The following is a 14,118-nucleotide window of genomic DNA, read 5'->3' as shown; positions in this document are numbered from 1 at the left end:
GCCCTGTGGCTGATAGTGTTTTTTTTTAAACTGTATTGAAATAAATATAACAAAAACACATACACTCAAAAAGCTTTGACTCCTTTAATGTCTTTAGCACTATTCTATCAAAGGTTGAGTGAGTCAGTTTCTATTCTCTCTCCTATCTCTCCTCTCCCCACATTTACTGTACCCTCTGCCCTCCAGAAATGATGGTAACAACATCCTCTTCCCTCCAAAAACAGGAAATGCCTTCAATGGGCCGAGCTAAATCAACACGTCTGAATTCAAAACGTGATGTCCACAAATTTAATCATTATTCACGCAGCCACCTTCAGAAGAGAATTTGGTCTATTTGTGGCGATGGAATTTTTGTCATGTTTTACATTTTTTGTCATTTTTGTCATTGTGATACTATGATGATAATTGACATTGATGATAATGATAATAGTTATCATCATTATTGTGATAATTATTATTATGAAAATGATACTAAATGACATTAGCTCTTATTATCATTGTAGCTATTATTATCATTATTTTATGAATATTGTAACAGGTATTTTATCAATTTTTTTTTTGAGTGATCATATAACTTCAGACAAGTTTCTTATATTGTCCATAACTGGTTGCATTTAACCACATGAATATAGTCTGAAGAAGGTGAGTGAATGCATTTACCAGCTATGTGTCATATTATACAAGGCTCTCATATATGCGGGGTGGTGGGGTTAACATTCAAATCAATTTTCTTTGGTTTTTTTTCTATCAACATTGCTTGATACATAATATGGCAATTTTTTTTTTTAATATGTATAGATCAGATCAAACCTTTTTTTTTTGCAACATTGTTGTTACACATAATATTAAATCAGAGACTCCCATCCAAACATGTCTTAAAATTGGTGATTTTCCTGCCTGGGTCCCCTAGCAAAATATAAACCCTGACTGCATGAACATACACACAATATGATGTGCCCAGAGTGCATATCATGACCGCGAAGCGTGATGCCCCTTGTGGCAGGGGTCCAGTGCCTGCATAAGGGCCCTACATGGAAGCTTAGGGTTACACATGCCCTCTGATGCTATTTTAGCCGTATTTTTTAATGTATTTGGCAAAACTAGAGTTGGGCAGGAGAAAGATAAATTCTAAGTGATTAAAAAAAAAACTTAAGTGGGATACTACCACAGCTAGAATGGGAGAAATTCAAGCTCAAGCGGGAGAGTGGGGGTGTTTGCAAAAAATGGCATCAAAGCAGGAGATCTACCACCAAAAGCCGGAGAGTTAGAGTCTATGTAGCAATGGGTCCATTGATTACAAAAGGGTTTTGAAAATTCCTCATACTGGTAAAAACACAGTCTTGCATTTTTGAAAGAAAGAGAACATTTTCTTATTTTTGTCAGTGACATTTCAGCTACACTATATGATATCGTCGGTTGAGAATGATAAGGGCGTTAAGTGACCACAAAACCCATAGTGTTCGAGAAGACTTAAAGCCCTTCTCATTCTCAACAGACGATATGATGTTTCAATGTGAATATTAAAATCAAATGTGCAATATGTGCCAGATGAGGCACTTTCAAATTTCATGCAGTGCATCCGACCTGACTTCTGCAAAAGCATTCTTAAACAAGGTGCCATGATTTTACGAAGACGTAGAACATTGGAGTACAGCTACTGTGCTGTCGTAGATGTTGACACTGGTCGAAACTCTCCCAATGACTTAATGTCATTGTACGATTTGATGATGTGTGAATTGTCCTTGTAACTATGTGACAAAGTATGTTCTACTGCAGTAGAGGTATGGCAGAGGTACCATGAAAATGTTCCCATTTATTACATTTTGTTTTTTGTTGTAACACAGCATAGACTGTATTCTAGACATATGCTATATTTAGTTGTCTCTGTATTGACGTCATACAGCATAGGATATGGGCCATTTCAGGGTAGACAAAAAAAAAAAAACTAGAGAAAAAAAAATAGACAGAAAGTGGAGTTAGATGAAGAGAGCCCTCTAGGGTTGAAAATGGAGAAGAGTGGCTGGTAGCAGCTCTTTGTCTTAACAGTCTATCAGCAGTTAAAACTAGGAAGCAAAATAGTGAGTGCATGTAAGTTATGTAAAGCACCTTTCACTATTGCTTCCCACCATTATCCAGAGAGTGTTTTATGGGCAAGGGTGCCAATTTACCACCTTTGCTGGAATTGCATAATGTTTATATTGTATTTGGCCCGAGTGATATCATTCGCATATTTCCTTTTCAAGGAGAAATGGGTACATTTCAAACGAGAGCCTGTCTTTTTTATCCGAAGTGAAAGTATTGTGATTCGTCGTTGAGTGTTAAGGAATATTTTTCCTACAGTTGTATCTCGCCAAACAAGAGTGACCCCCAATACCAAGCACTAGCAGACCGCCACAAGCAGCAATAACCTCATCATTGATAATATCAAAGTCATGATCCATCTAAATGCTTAAATCCATTACTAGAGATGTCTGTCATGTACTAATATGTCTATTGTGTGTTGTTGTATTTCAGGGAATGCTGCTTGAAGAGATCATCTGTCACTGAGGGGATTTCTTGGAACATATGGTAAGACTTTGGACCAATATGTAATTTTATCATCGTATATGGTTGTCTGTATGTGTTTGTGTGTTTCAAGACAGCAGCTTAAAAAACAGCTCCTGTATGGACTTTTTGGTGTGTATATGTACACTGTATATTCATGTCTAGTAGATGCCTTCTTTGTGTATGTTTTTCTCTGTACACTTTTATCTATGTATGTGAACTTGTTTAAAGATATTTTCCATCAGGATTTAATGAACATCACATACTGTATACGCCATATATTTCGCGAGTCTAAATTTTCGCGAATCGGGAATTCCCGACGATTTCGCAAGTGGTTAAATTCGCGATTGTGGAGTCCTGTACTGAGCGGAGATAATGTACACGCGTACGTCACATCCACATCGGGATCAGAGTCAATATTTTCGCGTGTCTTTAATTTCGCAAATAGCACCTAACTCGCGAAATTCGCAAAAATAAAAACCTTGCGAAATATTCGGCATATACAGTATATGCCAGGGAGAACTGATTTGCACAATGCATCTAAGAATTTATGCAATTATTGTATTTAGTCTAGTTGATGTAACTCTTTCCACGTACAGCTGAGATGATGATGGAGACACGGAAATGTCTTAAAAGTTTTGAATGTTTGTGTGAATCACATGCTTAAAAATGTTAACAGCAAAGTATTGTGGCAAAATTGAGAACTCTCAGAGTCGGTAGATTCACCCCCATGTGAGGATGTTTCAGGAGCAGCAGTGTCAGTGCAGCACTAACAGAAATGTGTGGTTTGATTTGGAGAACAGTTACATCAGTGTGAAAAATTTGATTGTAATTTCTCCCTGATGCGTTGACAAGAAGAAAAATAAGTTATGTAGGTTTCGTAATTGGGAAGGCGGGGGGGGGGGGGGTGCAAAGAAGATATTCATGGTTGATCCACTTGTCATTGTTTCATACCTAAGATGAATCTACACATATCCATTCACTGTTACCCTTTCTGTAAATCACTTGGGAGGTGAATTGGATGTGTTTGTAAGGCATTATGAAGCATTTTGTCACAAGTAATGAGACCGCTTCCCTTAAGTCATGGCATTTGCCCAAATCTAATCAAGAGAGCGAGTTCGCATCACCTCGACTCGAATTGTAGCTGACCCATGATGTAATTATCACCTGTTTTTGACCCGGTTGTGCCGATCAATGCCCGCGGCATATCCAGTTCGGCAACCATTTGTGCGGATGGTGAGGATGGTGTCCTAGCAGCAGGCCATCGCAACTGTATCCCCTAAAACTTCCCAATACAAAAGCTGCAAATCGGACACACCCAACTTGCCCTTTGCATCAAGTTTGGTTCTTAGGCCCACTAGTCTTTCCCTTTTAAGCGCCGTGTTGGGTTCCGTGTGCCACAAGTAATAATTGGTTCGCGGAATAACACCTTCTTCTCGAGGAAAGCTGCCCCCGCGACGGCGGACACCGCTTTCGCCGCTTCCTTGCAGGATCTGCGCCGTGCGTAACAAAACACGACGGTGTTTCCAATTTGTTTCCAATTGTTGAAATTGTGCTTGTATTCCCCGCCAGTGCAGGGTTTTGAATCAGGTTAGGGAAAAGAGCAAGCACAGATAATTGTTTTGTGCCCCCGATTGCTTTCTTGGCTGTCAGGTCCAGTTGGCATGGGATTTAATAGCAAAAGGAGAAAAAGAAAAAAAGTGTACAATTTGCAATGAGGCCATGCATTCTTTCATACACCAATTCTGCAGAATCAGGACTAAAAGTCTTGCATTATCTAGTAACGATGAAAGTGTGTACCACTGCAAACTTTACACAAATTTATCAACTGTCAGCAACACAGAAAATTAGAACTTTTCAGATACAGAATTTCTTTGTGATGATTGATAATGATGGAAAAATAACTTCAAATCTTATTTTCCAAATCTTGACTAGACTAGCAAAATGTGACTTACATTGTAATATAAAAGAATAATCAACACAAGTGTGTGCAGATTTGCAGACTTGTGCGGACTTGCATTGTTTCATGCTTTACGGTATGTGAAATATTTCTTGAGATATTGATCCATATCTACACTTAGAAAATGTTACATGCCTTAAGGCTTCACCACTGCTATAACAATGATTTATAAAATTTCACTTATGTAAGCAGAGATAGTTAATGTCTTTCACGTGTTTTTCAATTCCAAGCGATTTGCAGGAATTCTGCATCCTCTTTCTGAGCTGCCACATGTTCTATGGATTCTTGACGGAAGATTGTGTTAGGCAGTCTTTGCAGCTTTAAAAAGATTCTTCTGGGAATTTTCCCCATAACCTTGCATGACTTTTCAACTCTGTTCTCCCCCCCCCCCCCCCCACCCACCCACCCACACACACACCCCAGAGGACACACGGGCATCCCTTGCCTCCACTGCTGTGGTGGAGGGATGAATTAAAGTCTAGGGCGCAGTCTTGTTGACAGATATATTGACTTATTTTGTCTGTCTGTCTGTCTGTCTGTCATCCTGCTGTACCATGCGTGCCAATATAGTAACTTAATGGATGCACCCCCCATCCTTTGATACAGCCGCTCATGGATTAAAACTGCTGCAGTGACTATTCGGACCAATAGGAGAACCCTCATCTCTTTGTCTCCCCCCACTCCACCCCTCTACCCTCTGCTACACCCTCATATGGAGGCCCACTCACTCCCGATAAGAGTATATGAAAGTGATTGCTGTGGTTTGCAATATATCCAGACTTCCAAAGATGATGTGATGGAATACTGTTGCCATGGAGACCAATGTCATTGTCCTCCATGACCTGTTGCCCAGTGGTACCTATGAAAATAGTGTGATAGTGACAATGATGGGAAGCTTTGATTGAAGTAGCAGTAATGGTAATGGTGTAATTGATAGAAGGGGAAGAAATACAAGGCTAATTGCATTGTCAGTAGTGAAGGTTATTATGGGTTAAATGAAAGTTTCAATAGTCCCAACATAATAATTGGGTAGTAATAATAATGATACCACTACTACTACTACTATTGAAACTATTATCATTACTACTAGTACTGAAACTATCATTACTACTAGTACTACTGCAACAACAACTACTACTGCTACTACTACTACTACTGCTGCGGCTATTACTACTTCTACTACTACTACTACCACTACTACTACAACTACCACCACCACCACTATTACTACTACTGCTACTACTACTATTCTTGTTACTACTGTTATGACTGCTTCTACTAAACTGTTATTGCAAGTACTACTAGTACTACTATTATAACTATTAATTGCTGCTTATGATGAAGATAATGATATGGATAATAGTGAATGTCATAATAATACTAATTGTAATAATGATAAGGGAAAGAAAAAGGAAAAGGAAGAAAGAGAAAAAGGATAATAACAAGTACATAATGTCTCTGGTAATGTGACTCTTGTGCATCATCTGTTCCTCTTGTTAATGCTCAACGTAATAGATAAATCAGGGGCCACCTAAATCGTCAATTTCAAATTTTTGGTGGCCCGAGAGAAAAATTTGGTGGCCCCCCCCCCCCCCAAAAAAACCAATAAAAAACATTAAAAGTCCTGTTTTTTTTTCAATGAGTCACACACTCACGGCATGCATTTATGCATTTCTGGCACAAAAAGTTCAGAATTTATTGACATAGGCCCCTACTTTTCAAAAAATTTTGAGGGCCCGAGGCGGGCCACCAAATTTGAACTTTTTGAAAATTTGGTGGCCCGACTTTCATTTTTGGTGGCCCCGGGCCACACCGGGCCACCGTTAGTGTCGAGCCCTGCATAAATACCCTCAAATCAGTGGATGAGTTTCTGTTTGCACAAAGTCTGTACACCATCTTCACTCCCTGACAAGCATTCTCCACAGGAGGCTCCAATTTCCAAATTTCAATTTCCATCTGGACGAAGAGAACCAGTGCAGATTAGGGTGGTGCAGGAAATGGAATGACCAAACTTTGTTTTGTTATGACGTATCATTCACAAATTTAAACACATACACCTGTAGCACATGATAGCATCCACTGGCACGCTCGGAGTGAGTAAGTCCTTAACCCGTTGAGGACGAGTCCTGAGAATACTCGCACAGGTGTCTATGGGAAATGCATGTTACAGCAAAACCAATCTGTCCTCAGTGGGTTAAAAGAAGTTTGAAATAAACCTGGCAAAGCGACCCTCTACTCACACAGATACATTTAGCTTTGCAATGATGACGGCAGAGAATTGTGTTCTTGTGTGATTTGTCTCGATGGCTGCTGTGGACACAGTGTGAATCTCAACGGAATACTTATCCTACCTTCTTGATAATGCCAACGCTGTTCAACCTTCTGAGTTGCTACTTCATTTTCCCGTCGTTTTTTTGTTTGTTGTTGTTCTTTTTTTGTGGCAGGTGACGTAGTTGCTGTCTGCATAATATCATACATTACCATGGCAATGCTGTGATTCATTTTTGGTTCTTTCATGAGGTTGAATATAAGTTTCTGAGCCTAGTAGCATTGATGATGTGTTGCTGAGTGACTTCACTGTTTGAGCAAGATCAGGGCTCAACATTAGTTGTGGCATGGGGCCACTAAAAATTGATGTAGCACCACTGAAACATTTAATCTTTTGGTTGTCCAATCAGACAACTAAGACTCAAAGTAGATTGCTACGTTTGCTCTTATTACGGGCCACAACAATTCTTTTTTGGGTTGCAGGTTTTCAGATTTAAAGATTTTAGTGACCTTAAATGGGCCACTACAGAAGAAAACAACTTAGTGTTGAGCCCTAGAAACATATAAAATAGTCTTGTTACAAAGGCAGCAGCTGTATGACTGAAGAGAAAGTCTGAGCTGCCAATCTTAGAAGGAGAATCATCACATAATTCAAAAGATGCCCCCCTCCCCTTTGTCTTCTTTGAGGGATTTCATTTAGACACTTAATGGTGATAAGTGGGTTCTGTAGAGAACGTTCCATAGAGCATAGAACCCTGTGTTATTTCATGCACTTTCTCATTTATTCCCCACAGTGTCCAAGTTGATGAAAAAAACAAAAAACAAAAATAGTTCAAGGGTGACAGAAGGGCACTAGAGTAATCAATAGCATCCTTCTTCATCTTTGGTGGATACGGCCTCTAGTCGTTATCAAGAACCGTCCATAAATTTGATTGCCCCTATAGAATAAAAAGTTGCCTGCACTCATCACTCTCTCTCAATGGTGCAATTTGTGCCTGCTGGTTCCTATGTTGACTTGACAACGCCAGCCTTGGTTGCTATGGTGATGGTACGAGTCTAAATTGAAAACAACAACAACAACAACAAACAAACAAACAAAAACTTGGACAGATGTCTGCAAATTCTTTCTTTCTCCAGTCTGTTGGACAGGTTGTGGGTAGGTTGTAATGGATTCTGTCATACATGTATAGGTTGTTTGATTTGCCACTCACCAAAAATACTCTGTGGGACTGTGGCAGATATTTCGGAAATTGGGGTGATTTTGTACATTTTTTTCCTGCAAATACAGTATGCAGGCTTCTGTGCATCTCTACAGCAGTATTTGCATGATTGGCACTTCAATTAATTTGCAGAGAAATCGGAGATATACAGTATTTCTTTTTAAAAAAGCAATTTGCAGACATGATGTATGGAGAGGAGGAGGACTTAAAGTACTGTAAAAGTGGATATATTCCCGCGACTAATTTTTCGCGCTTGGCCGGGTAAGAAGAGTTTCGCGTGTTTTTAATTCCGCGAAATCAAGACATCACGCACAGGAACATATGGCAAGCAAAAATATTCGCATGCTTTTATTTTGGTGCTAGTTTCTGGTTGCGCGAAATGCGTGAAAATTTCAACACCGCAAAAATTTCCACTTTTACAGTACCTCGGTAATCTTTAAAGGGTTTATAACACAGTACTCGCACGGGTGTGTGTAGGACTTACATGTATGTTGCATGAGTGAATGCAGTGTAACAGAACAGCAGAAAATTGGTGCATGCGTTCAGTGCAAGAACGATGCTGCATGCTCCTTTGCTATTTTCTTCTCAGTGCACCGGAAATGGAACACAGTGGTTGCCATGGCACCCCAATGGTGTCTGAATTCTCTCGTAGTCTGCTCTGGTCACGATTCATGTCACTATCACGATGCTATTAACCTGTTTGTTTCTGTTTTTTTTGTGGGATACAAACTATTTTCGTCAAGTATATGTATCTGCTATTGAAACAAGAACTCACTTTCCATACACACTGACAACTTAATAAGCTTTGTAGTGTTTAACCCATTGAGGATGGACTGATTTTGCTACAACACGCATTTCCCATAGACACTTGCCTGAATATATTCAGGACTCATCCTCAACGGGTTAAAGTTTAGAGGTATCGAAGTAGCCGTCAGCACGTCATGTGATTTCTTTCTCTGAAAGCATTAAGTGTAATGCCTCGGTGAGAAAAGAAAAGAGTGGTATGCATGACTGAGAGTAGAGCCTCTATACCTTAGTTTCCAGCTCCAGTGTCAGGGTTTGCGATATAAATTTCCCTAGCGCTACCTCAAAGTTTGCATACAAACTTCGGCATATACTTGACAATGGCAAACAAAAAATTCTGCTTGCTACAGAGGGGCTCCGCAATATGTACATGTATCTATTAGAGATATAGACGGATGATTTGAATAATCTTTATGAATTGCATTTTGACTGGTTACGCAACATTTGTACTTGGCATCTTATGAACCAAAATTTGATTCGTTGTAAAATATGTAATGATATGCATGCATTTAAAGTCCCACCATATAATTCAAAGTGTAGAAAGTCTGTGCATTATAATAGGATTTAGAATTAATATGTAAATTGTTAAACACTCTGGAAGGATTTATAATAATGCAGTCTTGTGTTTTCACATGTGTGCATGTGTGTGTGAGAATGCTTTTGTCTCCTTTTGCAGGTGAATGTACATGAGTGCTTGAGTGTATGTGTTTGTGTGTGTGTGTGTGTGTGTGTGTGTGTGTGTGTGTATGTGTGTACATGTATGTGTGTGAGATTAGGTGTTTTGTGTGTCTGTAACTGTTGCTTGAATTGGAGGAGCATAATGCACAAGGTGTATTCACAAAAATGCATCTAGAATGTATTGTAAGGGAGACGGTGCAAGGACCAAGCAAAAACAGGTGGCCAAGGTCGCTCCAAGCTGATGAGGATAGGATCCCTGTTTTACTTCAAATCACCATGAGGCAGAGGGAGAGAGACAGCTTGATAGATAGAGAGATAGGCAGAAAGAGAGATAGAAATAGATGTAAGAGATGGAGATAGATAGAGATAGACAGATAGAGAGGTATAGATGAGGCAGAGAGAGAGAAAAAAGAGACAGAGAGAGAGAGATCCCTTGTTAGATAGGTAGAGAGAGATAGAAATGGAGAGATGGAGATAGATAGAGATGGACAGATAGATAGTGAGATATAGATGGAAGGAGAGATAGATAGAGATGGAGAGATAGAGAGAGGGAGGGGAGAGTTACATATATGTTTAGTGAGAGAGGGATAGAAATATAGAGGAGAGAGAGAGAGGGAGGAGAGTGACTGGTTTGGATTACCCACAACAGGGCCTGATTAGAGGTATCGGGGAGGAAGTCTGCACCGGCACTGCCACATTAACACAGATATCAAGGACGCTCAGGACCGGCCCGTCCCGTCCCATCACAGGTCTCCTACTTTACCCACGCTTTTGAAAAAACTGGGAGGAATGCCGCTGTGTATCTCCGTTTCCAATCAAATCTTTAATTTCCGCGTCACTCCCGCGCACGAGAAACCGCTATCCAGCATCCTTTCCCCTGTCACTGAAACTGGAACTGAAACTGAAAGGGCTGAGGAAGAACCTGTCACGCACCAATCTTACTTTTCGAAAAAAAAAAAACCATCCAGTTATTTGCATGCACTGGGACTATCTCTGCCACATGGAAGGCAACGTTATGAATTCATAGAAGACAGACAATTAAAATGAAAAAAAGAATTGTTGGATTGAAACCATGTAGAAATATTGACACCAGGGGCCCGTTTCATAAAACTTGTCATCCGTGACAACTGCCACATTTCTATGACAAATTTGCTCTCAGCCAATCAGATGCAAGTATTTCAGTAGCTTGTCACATCTATGACAACTTGTCACTGATGACAAGTTTTATGAAACGGGCCCCAGATGTCCTCTGTAGGATATATTGAAATATCCCCCACTTAACAAATAAAATGATATGAAGATGTGCATTGAGATGAATAGAAATGAAGATTTTAACATACTTAGATATTCAGACAAATTGCATTTTGTTTCTCTTTGTGACATTAAGGAGTAGTTCATTAAGGTTTCTTTGGTTACTGTTAAATAATCAAAGAAAAGAACAACAGGTAACTGATTGCACATTGCTGGATTTAATGTATATTTATAAGCTAGATGCAATTTGGTGGCTGTTTGTGTGAAAAAGACTCCATGCTACTTCAGTGGTGGGCATGTAGTTGAAATGATCAGGAATGACACACACTTTCTCATCTTCTTTTGTTTGCTGTCTTCCATAGATGTGAACTTACAGAGCTCAGTCTCTTCCTTAGAATGGATGTGTTGCATTTTCAGAAATACACTTTTCCTTAATCAGGTTGATTTGTCAGTACACAAAAGAAGCTGAGAAAGGGGTGCTGTGGCAAAGTGGATATGACTCCCGACTCCCAATCGGAGGACCCGAGTTCGATTCCTGCCCAGTGCTTTACGTCCTTGAACAAGATGTTTTTACCCATCATGTCCCTCTCGACCCAGGTGTATAAATGGGTACCTGGCAACGCTAGGGTAATAATAATGGCAGGACCCTCTGGTTGAGCAGCAGGAACACTGAAGAGGCTACCCCGGATAAATAAGACCGTATTATTATCATCATTATTATTGTTGTTTTTTACTATTACTATTACTATTATTATCATAGAGATTATACAAGTATACCTGTATGCAATCATTGACAATTTCTCGAAGTATTTGCACTATTCAGATTCCATTCATCATTCCCCTGGGACACCAACTCCTCAACAGCTATAATGTTGAGTGTTTCTGATAAAAGAGAAACAAAACAAAACAAATGAAATTGAAATCTTTGTGGATGTAAAGGGGACAAGGAATTGTAAATATTATCCAACCATTTAGTGAAAAAAGAAAGTTTTAGATTGTCATTGTATGATGTTTAAAGTGACTCTTTCCTCATGAAACAAGGAAGGAAATAGCTGCTTTGATCTTCAATACACAATGAATGATTACGTCACGACGAGGAAGAGTTCCTTATCTACCTCTGAACACATTTGGGAGTGGATTGGGCTAGAGACTTGTTGGGTGATCTGTTGTTCACGTTTCACATGAGCCCTGCTCTTAACTTTTCAGATGGATCAATTTTCTCCTCAGCTTTAGGCACGTTGCCATAGTAATGGGTCAGCTACTCTCTGGATGAACGGGCAAGCAGCCATACAGTGTGTGAATGCCTCCCAAGTGGAAGTTGTTTGTGCCATCTTCTTCATGTTCTGGGGATATTAATGGGGGGGGGGGGGGGAGTTGGCAGACATGGGGATTAAGAAGGAGATGAAGCAAAAGGTATTATCTCTTGGCTGTGTGAAACCATACATGAAAGGTTGCATTCATTAGCTCTTTATTATGTGCTTTGCTCACAGATTGGCTCTGATGCCTGGCACATTGTGCCAATGAACAAAGATTACCTAATCCTCCTAATCTCTTTCGTGTTACCGTGGCCTTTCTGTTGGACTGTAGCATGTTGCTGCATGTGAGTGAGCTTGCTAACATGTTATTTGGTCCATTTTGGATGGATTAAATGACTGCTGATGAGAATACTTTGCGAAGTTACCACTGCTTGCCTGGGCACTTACAGGGGTTTATTACCTCCGCCAAGGGAGGAGGTTATGTTTTTGTTACCGTTGGTTTGTTCATTAGTTAGTTAGTTAGTTTGTCCGTGTGCAAAATAACTCAAAAAGCAGTTAATGGATTGGGATGAAACTTGCTGGAAAGGTTGAGAATGACACAAGTAACAAACGATTAAATTTTGGTAGTGATCCGAGAATTTCTTTGGAATTTATGAAGGATTTTTTATATTTTTGGCAGGTACGGTCAATGAACTTGAGAGTTCAGGCTGCGCGTATTTGAGGTTTGCATGCGCGCACTTAAGTACACTCTCTAGTTTCTGCTAGGGCGAGGCGCGCCGTGTAGCTGAGGGTTTACGACGTAACAAAGGCTTCTATATTGGGAAATCGAGCGGCTTTCAGCACACAATGCTGTAAGTACGTATGGGTGGAAATCACTGATATCTCTATATGGAAGAACAAGATCAGTGGTGGAAATGAGCTGCATGCTTGGCGGAGGTCTGTGCTCTCAGAGTGCTTCTCTAGTTTATGAAAACAGATTCTCTTCCTCATGATTTCCTGAATTTTGACTTTTTAATAATGAAGAGAACAAAAATTTGGTGCGTCAACATACTACTTTCTTTGAACAACTGTGACATTGCCTGACAGCCCCCTTCCAATCAGTGGGACATAAAGTGTATGGTCTTTGCAACCATGTCATGGCAGAAGGGCTTATCTCCATTTCAAGAATCCTCATGCGTAGTCTAACAGAAGGGTGTATCTGCAGAAATATCTTCCTGGCACATAGAATGGCATGAAGGTCAGCTGAATATGACATGGCAAGAGTATGTGAGTAAAATTACTCATTAACCCGTTGAGGATGGACTGATTTTGCTACAACATGCATTTCCCATAAACACTTGCCCAAGTATACTTGGAACTTGTCCTCAACGGGTTAAAAAAGAAAAAGGTTTTACAAAGCTTTCGACAAAATGATCACATAGGAAATCAAACCTGAAGTTTAAATGCATATTGACATTTGTAAAACTCCTCACTGCATTTATTATATAAGTTCAGTGGCTTAGACAGTCAGGGAAAATACCAACACTTTCATAAGGTTGATTTTTCTTGGCTTTTTGCTGCCATAGACCAAGACAAATGCACTTTTTGGCCCAAAAAGTTTGGTAAGTTTATATCTGAGTTCAGTTTATTAAGATACATTTTGTGTCTCGTCAAAATTGCAGGTGGTCTTCAGGATTCTGATGTCTTTTTTTTTCAGCCATGCGTAAACAAGACACTTTTGTTGTTGGTTTTCTTTCCCCCCAACATCAGACTCTTTCAAGTTACCGATTAATCAAAGGAGCCCTAAAAGAGAGAGAGAGAGAGAGAGAGAGAGAGAGAGAGAGAGAAAGAAAGAGGAACAACAACCCGAAGACAAAGACCTCCAAAACCACAGCCACAGCAAATTCTAATTTCATTTACATGGAGCATATTTTGTAATTTGTGCCGGAGAACTGCCAAACAAAATTTGAGAATCTCGAAACTGATTGATTGCTAGAACCCAGTATGGGGGAGGGGGGGGGGGGAGGGGAGCTGGGGATGGAGGGGCAAAGTCTTCACGTAGTCAGTTGAAATGGACCGGTATGACCATTTCTTTGGTCCATCTTTCTTTTCATTTCTCTCTCTCTCTCTCTCTCTCTGTCTGCATGTAGGTCAAAAG

General features: G+C 39.9%; 1 long non-coding RNA gene across 1 annotated transcript in view; it reads left to right on the top strand.

The window, feature by feature from the left end:
* LOC139729453 (uncharacterized) overlaps nt 1-14,118 on the top strand; it is a 165,331-nt gene that overhangs the window by 63,089 nt on the left and 88,124 nt on the right. The window contains exon 3 of the long non-coding RNA XR_011710870.1: nt 2,515-2,568. This is a non-coding gene — a long non-coding RNA (uncharacterized lncRNA). The remainder of the gene's footprint in view (nt 1-2,514; nt 2,569-14,118) is intronic.

Source organism: Diadema antillarum, unplaced genomic scaffold (assembly GCF_040938485.1).
Source record: "Diadema antillarum isolate AM-2024a unplaced genomic scaffold, OU_Dant_1.0 seq00000243_RagTag, whole genome shotgun sequence".
Classification (NCBI taxonomy): Eukaryota; Metazoa; Echinodermata; class Echinoidea; order Diadematoida; family Diadematidae; genus Diadema; species Diadema antillarum.
Note: the sequence above shows the minus strand (reverse complement) of the source record. Positions and strands in the feature narration are given on the sequence as shown.